Raw genomic sequence first — 10,440 nt, 5'->3', positions numbered from 1 at the left:
AGGAACAGCCTGGGCAGAACGCTCCCGGTCAGCGGCGCATGGTTTATACAGTAATGGGAGCAGCCTGCACCCCCAGAGCCCGGCCATGGTCTGCAGGGGGCAAAAGAAGCAGACAATCAAATACACAGTGCTAGGATTGTTTGCCATTCTCCCGTGCTCTGCCATTGTATGAAGTGAAGGGATGGATTGGATTTCACACACAGACAAGTGCTCCTTCCCCTGCCTCCGCTCACACCGACTCCTAAATCACTACCCACTCTGTGCCCCGCGGCTGCTGCTGCTGCTGTCTTTGCCTCATCTCTATCTCTGAGTAGGGGAGGAGGGAAGACAGAGAGGAAGGTGAGGAGATCAAAGGAGGGAAGCCGATCCACGGGGAAGGAGAGACACAGCTGCTGCTGGATGCCTGTCAGTGAATAGCCAGGAAGGAGAAATCGATTGCTGCAGTGTGGATGGTCGCCTTTTCGCCGTTTCTGAAGAGGACAGGAAGTGGATTTTCTGTAAGTTATTTCTTAATAAAGGCTTTGCTTTTTAAACGTTTTATTTGTCTTGGTGTTTATTTTTTGTTGTGCACTAACGAATTTTTAAACATTTTTTTTTTATGTTACTGGTCCTTTAAAGTTAAAAAAAGAGGTTTTATTTCAACAAAAATACGACTAACGTTTCTACTAGGTCCCTAGCCTTTCTCAAAGTGACCAGAACAAACAATAGCAACCATTTTAAAGCACCAGTGGCGGGAATGGGTGACGTCAAATAGCGTCATTGTCGTGGGAGGGCTATGTGCATAAACATGACAGACAAAAAATAGCAAAGGGATTACAAAAAAAGAAAAAGGATAACGAAAAAACAGTGTTGTACAAATAGCATGAGTAATGCATTAAATCAAGTGACTACAATGTAACAATGATGGGGAGATAATATATACACACTTGTAGCCTCATATAACGTGTCAGTCCAGTTTGGGAGCAAACAATGTGTCAAAACATAATATACAGCGCTTCAAATGTGAGGTGGTTATAGTTCATAAAACATCTGTGCTGTGTAACATGAATGCGGAACGCTTGTAAGAAAAAATGCGGCACACAGTGTTGTAAAGAGAGCCGCAGGACTTTGCGTCAGGATATGGGGATAAATCATAGCATAGACTACAGGAATGCTTTTAGTAAGGAGCTTGTTAATAAGAAGCAGACAGTCCGAACATACCGGGAGAAAATCCTGTGGCTTGAAGGAGATAGACGCGTCTTCCACTTGTTGCAAAATGTCCGGTATCAGTTATGATGATGTTGCTCAGCTTGGGGGAATCGGCGTAGTGAGATGTCAGCATAGGGCCACAGTCCAGTCAGCCATAGACAGTTGTTAGGCCAATAGAGGGCGCCATAGAGTGCATGTGCGGGGAGCAGGCAGGTAACTAGGGGAACTGGACAAGGCAACTGGTAAGCGATGGTAACTGGCAATCAGAGGTATAGAACAGTTACAGACGACCCAGAGAGGAGAGGCAAGTATAGAGTAGCGCAGGCTGCATGTGTAGGGGTAAAAGATAGGATCTAGAAGTGGAGGTGGAGAGGAGATGGGAATATGACCAACTGTGTCTGGGCTTACATTTGGCCAGTAGTATAATAGAATAAAAAAAAAATAAAACCACTTTTGATAGGGTATGTGAAATCGAAACCGTTGAGACCTCTCACAAAAGAGGCTACAGTGTGGAGGGTAAGTGTGTGTCCGACAATATCAAGACACCCCTCAGGGCTGGTAAAATAAAAAACGCCCGTACTAGAAGAAGGTCCAATGTGCCAGATGTAAGACCTCAGAAATACTAGCCAGAGGTGTTGGAGGAGACCCTTAGAGGGTGGCCACACTGGATACTAGACTAGGCAAACCACCTGCAAATGGTAAGGGTAATATTTGCACTAGGTCCATCCAATTGAGTGTGGGTGTTGTGTGACAGTGTCTAGCTCTATATAGGGGACAAGAGTTATAGGTCTGTAGATCATATACAACAACAAATCAAATATCCACCAGTCCAAAAACATGCACATCAGTCTAAACAATAAAAAAATTGTATATATTTTAGATGGTTATCAGCCATGTTATGGCAACTATATGGGCTATCCCACGTTACAGAATAAAGAATAGAGGTGAAAAGTTAAATGGCCCCGTGGTGTTGGTAAGGCCAATAGAGGGCGCCATAGAGTGCATGTGCAGGGAGCAGGCAGGTAACTAGGGGAACTGGACAAGGCAACTGGTAAGCGATGGTAACTGGCAATCAGAGGTATAGAACAGTTACAGACGACCCAGAGAAGAGAGGCAAGTATAGAGTAGAGCAGGCTGCATGTGTAGGGGTAAAAGATAGGATCTAGAAGTGGAGAGGAGATGGGAATATGACCAACTGTGTCTGGGCTTACATTTGGCCAGTAGTATAATAGAATAAAAAAAAAATAAAACCACTTTTGATAGGGTATGTGAAATCGAAACCGTTGAGACCTCTCACAAAAGAGGCTACAGTGTAGAGGGTTAGTGTGTGTCCGACAATATCAAGACACCCCTCAGGGCTGGTAAAATAAAAAACGCCCGTACTAGAAGAAGGTCCAATGTGCCAGATGTAAGACCTCAGAAATACTAGCCAGAGGCAGTGGCGGATTAAGGACATGTGAGGCCCCTAGGCTACACTTTCAACAGGGCCCCCTTCTAGGGCAGGGCTTTATATCGTCGCGGTATGCGCCACTCTTTTTTAAGGAAAAACACCACCCGCCGTGTATATTAACAGTCTACAGAAATTATTTAACTGTCTGCAGGCTACAAAAAGTATTTTACTGTCTGCAGAAATTATTTAACTGTCTTCAGATATAATTTCACTGTCTGCAGGCTACAAAAATTAGTTTACTGTCTGTAGAAATGATTTCACTGTCTGCAGAAATGATTTCACTGTTTGCAGGCTACAAAAATGATTTCACTGTCTGCAGAAATGATTTCACTGTTTGCAGGCTACAAAAATTATTTCACTGTGTCTGCAGAAATGATTTCACTGTTTGCAGGCTACAAAAATTATTTTACTGTGTCTGCAGAAATTATTTCACTATTTGCAGGCTACAAAAATTATTTTTCTGTCTGCAGGTTACAAAAATTATTTTACTGTCTGCAGAAATTATTTCACGTTCTGCAGGCTACAAAATTTTTTTAACTGTCTGCAGAAATTATTTCACTGTCTGCAGGCTACAAAAATTATTTCACTGTGTCTGCAGAAATTATTTCACTGTCTGCAGGCTACAAAAATTATTTTACTGTCTGCAGAAATAATTTCACTGTCTGCAGGCTACAAAAATTAGTTTACTGTCTGTAGAAATTATTTCACTGTCTGCAGAAATGATTTCACTGTTTGCAGGCTACAAAAATTATTTCACTGTGTTTGCAGAAATTATTTCACTGTTTGCAGGCTACAAAAATTATTTTACTGTCTACAGAAATTATTTCACGTTCTGCAGGCTACAAAAATTATTTAACTGTCTGCAGAAATTATTTCACTGTCTGCAGGCTACAAAAAATATTTGACTGTGTCTGCAGAAATTATTTCACTGTTTGCAGGCTACAAAAATTATTTCAATGTGTCTGCAGAAATGTTACTGGGCCCAGCCGGGTGCCCCCCTGCACCCTCCCTGCTGTTGGCTGACCCAACCCCAGGCTCACCTGAAGTTTTTAATTAAAAAAAAACACAAAATTCGGCTCTGCCCACTGCACAGTGCCACTGAGTCTTGCAGGACCTGGTGCTACTGCTACTGCAGCTGCTAGTCTGTCCACAGTCCACTACTAGTCTACTACGCTGGCTGGCCTGGCCCCGTGGCCCGTTGGGCCCCCGTGCCTTGCTCTAGCTAGCTGCCTGGCCTGGGACTGAGTGAGTCTGACTGACTGTCTAAGACAAATTTGGAGATTAATATTATATGTAAAGGAGTTCAGAGTAAGTAAGCTGCAAACAGGCAGGCAGCTAATCAAAAGCAACTCTTCAACGATGAAGAAGGCCGACAGAGTCAGACTACGTGTCTGCTCTGCCTGAGTCTCTGACCGCGTGTGTGCAAAAGTGCGCCACGCTCAACTCTTTTAAGCCTTCGGCGCACACCAGTGACGTCACTGGTGAGCGCCTTCCATACAGGCTCAAGGATTGGTTGCATCACACGCAGAGACGCACTGTCATCATCACGCACACACGCTGCACACCTTCTTCTACTCTCCCAGTCCCAGGCAGGCAGCAAGCAGGGGGGCCCGGGGGGGGCCCGACCTGGACCCGGACCCAGTGAATTTTTAAAATTTAAAAAAAAAGATTTTTTTTAGTGAAAAACCCATGGGCCCCTACCACCAATGGGCCCCTAGGCTATAGCCTAGGGTAGCCTAGGCATTAATCCGCCCCTGGCCAGAGGTGTTGGAGGAGACCCTTAGAGGGTGGCCGCACTGGATACTAGACTAGGCAAACCACCTGCAAATGGTAAGGGTAATATTTGCACTAGGTCCATCCAATTGAGTGTGGGTGTTGTGTGACAGTGTCCAGCTCTATATAGGGGACAAGAGTTATAGGTCTGTAGATCATATACAGCAACAAATCAAATATCCACCAGTCCAAAAACATGCACATCAGTCTAAACAATAAAAAAAATTGTATATATTTTAGTTGGACCCGTCAGTGTGGTTATCAGCCATGTTATGGCAAGTATATGGGCTATCCCACGTTACAGAATAAAGAATAGAGGTGAAAAGTTAAATGGCCCCGTGGTGTTGGTAATGCCAGCCACAGTGTATGGTCCGTGGAGATCGTTGTAGAAAAGGGTAAAGTAAGAAAAGTATGGTGTAGTAAGCAGTGAGACAGGAGACATAAAAGCTTTAGGCTAAGTAACCCCCTATACCCCCAGGATGTAACCCTACCATTCAATTAAAACACAGAGATGTATTTTGGCAAAAATCTGTGGTGGTCACAGGCTTTATTTAACAGTTTAAGCATCAAGGATTAGGTACACCCTGACCCCAGCTGCGGCTCTTATTCTCCAAACGTTGGCTCACTGCCCAAAAAATTTTATTCTCAAAAAACGTGGACTCACTGCCCAAAAGTTGGTCAAACATGAAGCAGGGATCATGGGGGCCGAGCGGCCTCCGTGAAAGCTTTTTAGCCCATCCCCCTGCTCCCTCATTGTTCATAAATGGTGCTAACCCAGTCTCTTGCATGCATCAGACAAGACCTTGCAGTCCAAATCTGATGCACACTTGCGACTCCATAAAGGTAGGCCTGCACCATGACCAACTCGTACTCCTAGAGCCGCACTGAAGCACAATGGCTCAATACCTCTTTGACCTTCCTTGAGCCGCAGCTGCCCCAAGCAAGTACTGTTGACCACCACAGATAATGGTACTCCAGAGGATGGCAAAAACTCTAGCGCTTTTCAGCCAATTAGCGCTACAAGAAAAATTCCTTCCTGACCCCATCCAGGCTATCGGTCGTAAAACACCCTGGAGCACAAGTAAGTCTGAATTATTTTACTGTACATCCCCTTAAAAACCCTTCCAAACCAGCACTCCTCCCCTTGCCTCCTCCCCTAGCCTGTCCTCCCCCTGTCCCCATAAAGGTAGGCCTGCACCATGACCAACTCGTACTCCTAGAGCCACACTGACGCCACCCAATGGAAAAAGGGAGGGAGACACCTATCCTTTTCCAATGGCCCATCTACCTGGCCCGTGACCTCCACAAATCTTTAAAGAACACCTTGATGTTCCCAATGAACAAACCCAAACCTCCCTCTGATAAATGCACTCCGACTTCCCTATACAGCTGTGTCTACTTACATTTTATATGTTATGCTTTATCACACCCACACCAGAGGAACACATGAATTTCTGCATGGCCCTGTTAACTTTCTTCCTGGCCTTCTCTATGCCCTAGGCGGAAATGGCCCCCCGCCAATTGCTCCTTTGTATTATATTTGTCGATGCTATACACCTGACTCTTCCGCTCCTTAACATATCTGGTAAGTTGGCCCCTATGGCCTCAATAAAGTGCTGGGGTCTTCTTATGTGACGTAAGGTTATTCAAATTTATGGGATTCCAGCATAATGCCTCAAAAAACATACCTCTGCTGTTCCCATCTCATACCTCTTTTACCCCGCCAAGAGATATTCATGTGTTCCTTCAGCAAACCCATCTGCTGACCTGCAGCCCCTGCATGCTTCATCACCCAGAGAATAAATAAATGCCCTAATATCAAAATGTTGCAATTTGTTGCACCTCCTGCTGTGATAAAGACAGAACATGAGTTGATTCCTCTCCTACATCAATTATGGGCCTTATTTATCTCCCGTATACCTTTGACTTCCCTCTTCCCAGTGATTTTATCCTTTCGCTACTTTCCCCACCCATTGCTACCTCAGTTGCCTCACCTATTCTGAAAGAATGTGATCCAAACCTCTCTGGATCCCCCTCATTATCTATCCCCTCCTTGTTCAGTACCTGCCTAAACTGAAAGGCTGAATGCAAGATGGGTTCCATCTTCATGCAATAACAATAGCAGCCCTCCAGATGGACACACCATCATATATTCCCTTACTAACCTAACGGGGCATGACACTCCCCTGTTTCCCGTATATTTACCCATTTCCCTTTACCTATCTGATCCATTTTAGAACTACTAATATAAATCAACAATTTCCCTTCTTGTATCAACACATGTTTGTACCATAACCCCTTTCCTTTTTTTTTTTTTAATTTGCTAACCTAAAGTAACACTTTCCTATCTTGTACCTGCCCGTGTTTGGCTATTAAACCTTTTCCTACTTTCTTATTAGATGGGGTGCGGAAACTGCTCTAAACAGTAGACATTCAAAATGGTCAAACATACCTTTTTAATGCCCCTAATATCAACTGTACCCTATCTTTCACTATTGGTTCTCTTTTAAGCACTTTGGGGCCCTCAAACTCTATCGCATCCTCTTATTAAATTTTAATTACTGGGTTGTGTGTTAAATCTGGTTTTCCCTCTGCTATGGAGAAATGTAAAATAGCCGCTAATGTGGCACTAACTCCCGCTTTTAATTTACCCTCCTCGTAAAGTACTGTCAAAATGACAACAAATCTTTTATGTTGCCGTTACTCGCAAAATAGCTGCCATCTTTTCCACGTCCTTTTGTAGATGGAAAGTTTTTTGTTTTTTTCTTGAAATACAGACCTTTTGTACAGTTCTTCTGAGAGGGGTTCACCAGCTACCATAAATTATCAGGACATGTATGAGCTGTTGTTTGATTCATTAGGCACAAGCTTAAAGAAAGCTCCCTTCTCTCCCTAGACAAGGCATTTGTTATGTTGCTCTCCACATCTGGGACATGATGGGCTTTGAATGAGATATGTCTCATGCAGATTAACACTAAATACCTTTAACCAGGGGTGAGTCTGATGCCAACTCTGCCTCAGCTGCTTTTGTTAATCTTATCTTATGATGTGGTTGCTTTGCTTTTCTTAAAGGGATACTGTCAAGAATTCTGCACTGAAATCCATTTCTCAAAAGAGCAAACAGATTTTTTTTATATTCAATTTTGAAATCTGACATCGGTGCTAGACATATTGTCAACTTCCTAGCTGCCCCAAGTCATGATTCTGACTTTTTCAGCAGGATTCCGATTTGGCCTAATCCTTCTGCCCGGCCGAACCGAATCCGAATTCCAACCCGCACATGCAAACCAGGGGCGGGAAGGGAAATGCATGACTTTTTGTCAGAAAACAAGGAAGTAAAAAAATGTTTTCCCCTTCCCACCCCTAATCCGCACTTACATTTTTTAAATAAATTTTTTTTAATACATTCAGACTTTGTTCTATCTGGATGAATGTTTAACCAGGGGATTAATTTGTTCTATCTGGATGAATGTTTAACCAGGGGATTAATTTGCCAATTTTAATTGCTGCCCATTCCATCCAGATCTCCATGTCTTTCTGCCCAAAACTCAAAGAATTGTTGTCCTCCAGCTTCTCTCTAAATTTTCTCTTAAAAAAATTTAGAGAGAATTGACATTTTGTCAATTTCCTAGCTGCCCCTGGTCATGTGACTTGTGCTCTGATAAACTTCAATCACTCTTTACTGCTGTACTGCAAGTTAGAGTGATATCACCCCCTCCCTTTTTCCCCCAGCAGCCAAACAAAAGAACAATGGGAAGGTAACCAGATAACAGCTCCCTAACACAAGATAACAGCTGCCTGGTAGATCTAAGAACAACACTCAATAGTAAAAACCCATGTCCCACTGAGACACATTCAGTTACATTGAGAAGGAAAAACAGCAGCCTGCCAGAAAGCATTTCTCTCCAAAAGTGCAGGCACAAGTCACATGACTAGGGGCAGCTGGGAAATTGACAAAATGTCTAGCCCCATGTCAGATTTCAAAATTGAATATAAAAAAATCGGTTTGCTCTTTTGAGAATTGGATTTCAGTGCAGAATTGTGCTGGAGTAGCACTATTAATTGATGCGTTTTGAAAAAAACATGTTTTCCGATGACAGGATCCCTTTAAGCTCTTTCCTAAATTCTTTAGCTTTCAACCTCAAGTATTTCTTAAGCGATTTGTATGTACCATTCCCATCAGACTCAGGTGAATCTGTATCAGAATCTAAAGCAATTTTTGATGTACTCACCCTTTGATGTATTCCCTGCCTCCTTTTGGCCATGCACCTCAGATGCTGACTCCTCTCTCGGCTTCTGCTGTGACTGGCTATGATGCCATCGTTGCCTTGTTAATCAGGTAATCCCATTTGCCCTTATGAACTGGCTCCTCTGTGCTCTGTTTGCTTTCTGTCCACACCTGATCCTGTTGATGTAGTTTTGCAATCTCTGGTCACACATGGCCTGTATTGTTGATTCCATTACTCCCTTTGTCTTGCTATCTCCTTTATTCTCTCCGTCTGCCATCCTTGATCCCATTGTGAGAGTGCCAAGCCTTTGCTGCAGTTCAAATCTTGTCCTTATATCTCAATTCTCTGTTGCCGGCTTCACCTGCAATTAGACAAGCATACTGGGGGCCGTTAACCATATCCTGCCTAAACCCTCTGGTGACCTGCCCCTGGCTCTGCTATGGGGCCTGCTAAAGTGGCTGCTGGGGGCCCTATGCTAGGCTGCGTGGTCTAGGGCTTCTAGGGTGGCTATGTGTCTGGGAGCAGTCGTGTGTACAGTGCATACTGCTGGTACTATGGGGGATGCTGGCACTAGCCCTAAAGTTGTGTGAGGGTGGGTTTTCCCTTGCTGCTCCCCTTCTGCCCCCCTGCTGGGGCTCCTGCCTCTGGACCTCTTGTACTCACTGTACTGATGCCCGTGGGGGGAGCACTCCCGTGATCCCACTGCGAAGCCTGTGCTGCCAAATGATTCAGAGCAGTGCCTGGAGTGATGTCTGCTGCCCCAGTGCCTCCTAATCCTGCTGCCATGCCTCCTTTCCCTTTGTTCCCGGGCTGTAGTTGGGCCAGCATGCAGGGGAGCCCCTTCCTCCAGTAAAGCTTCGAGAAGCCTCGTGGTGGCATCCTCTCCAATCAACATCTCGGCCTCCATCTTGTATCCCTCAAGGGTTTGGCCATTCCAAAATGGCATCTGGATCCGAAGTGGTCACTCTGGTCCTTCTGCTTGTGGCTGCCTTTGTGACAAGGAATGCTGGGCTGGGGTTAGGGATCTGCTGGCCCAAAGGTGGGAGAGGTCGGGTGACTTGGCTGGTGGGTGGCTCGACATCCTGACTGGCTGCATGGGTGGCTAGAAGTAGTGGGGTCCGGCGAACAGACTTGGGACCAGGGCTTGGAACATGCTGCATGCCGCTTCATCCTCTGTAGTGCTGCTGGGATGTTGATTCATCCCTAAATTTCTTTGAGTGACCCGCTATCCTTCTAGGCTGGCTTAGCTCCATCCCACAGTCAGTACCTGAAACAACAAAAAAACCAAACACAAGTAAGTCTGAATTATTTTACTGTACATCCCATTAAAAACCCTTCTAAACCAGCACTCCTCCCCTTGCCTCCTCCCCTAGCCTGTCCCTCTTTTCTCCTCCACTGTTAGGCCCCTCCATTGTTCTTACCAGGGGGCTGGGGAATGAGAGAGTAGGCTACACCTGGGAGGAAGGGGGGCCTCGCCTAACCCCATGTCAGCCCTAATTGGGCTTCATTCCTCCTAAAATGGTTGCTGTTGTTTGTTCTGGTCACTTTGAGAAAGGCTAGGGACCTAGCCAAAACCTTAGTCATATTTTTGTTGAAATAAAACCTCTTTTTTTCACTTTAAGACCTGTGAGTGTGAGCTTCCAAGAAAAACAAACTGCACTCTTCCATTCAACATTTCGGCTCTACATCGCGAGCCATCTTCAGGAAGTGAAGGCAGTGCATACAAACAAGGCAATTTAAAGCGCCAAAAACTCCAGTGACGTGAAAAGTGGGCGTGTTTACACATATATCTCTTTCACG

General features: G+C 44.7%; 1 long non-coding RNA gene across 1 annotated transcript; it reads right to left on the bottom strand.

The window, feature by feature from the left end:
- Positions 1–553: 553 nt before the first annotated feature.
- On the bottom strand, positions 554–10,148 carry LOC108700066. The gene is made up of 3 exons (XR_001932939.2): positions 9,304–10,148; positions 8,644–9,001; positions 554–1,414 (listed from the first exon to the last, which is right to left on the bottom strand). It is a non-coding gene; the product is annotated as an uncharacterized LOC108700066 (long non-coding RNA).
- Between the last annotated feature and the right edge of the window lie 292 nt (positions 10,149–10,440).

This window comes from Xenopus laevis, chromosome 8S, assembly GCF_017654675.1.
Source record: "Xenopus laevis strain J_2021 chromosome 8S, Xenopus_laevis_v10.1, whole genome shotgun sequence".
NCBI classification, from domain to species: Eukaryota; Metazoa; Chordata; class Amphibia; order Anura; family Pipidae; genus Xenopus; species Xenopus laevis.
This window is presented reverse-complemented; position numbering and strand designations above follow the sequence as displayed.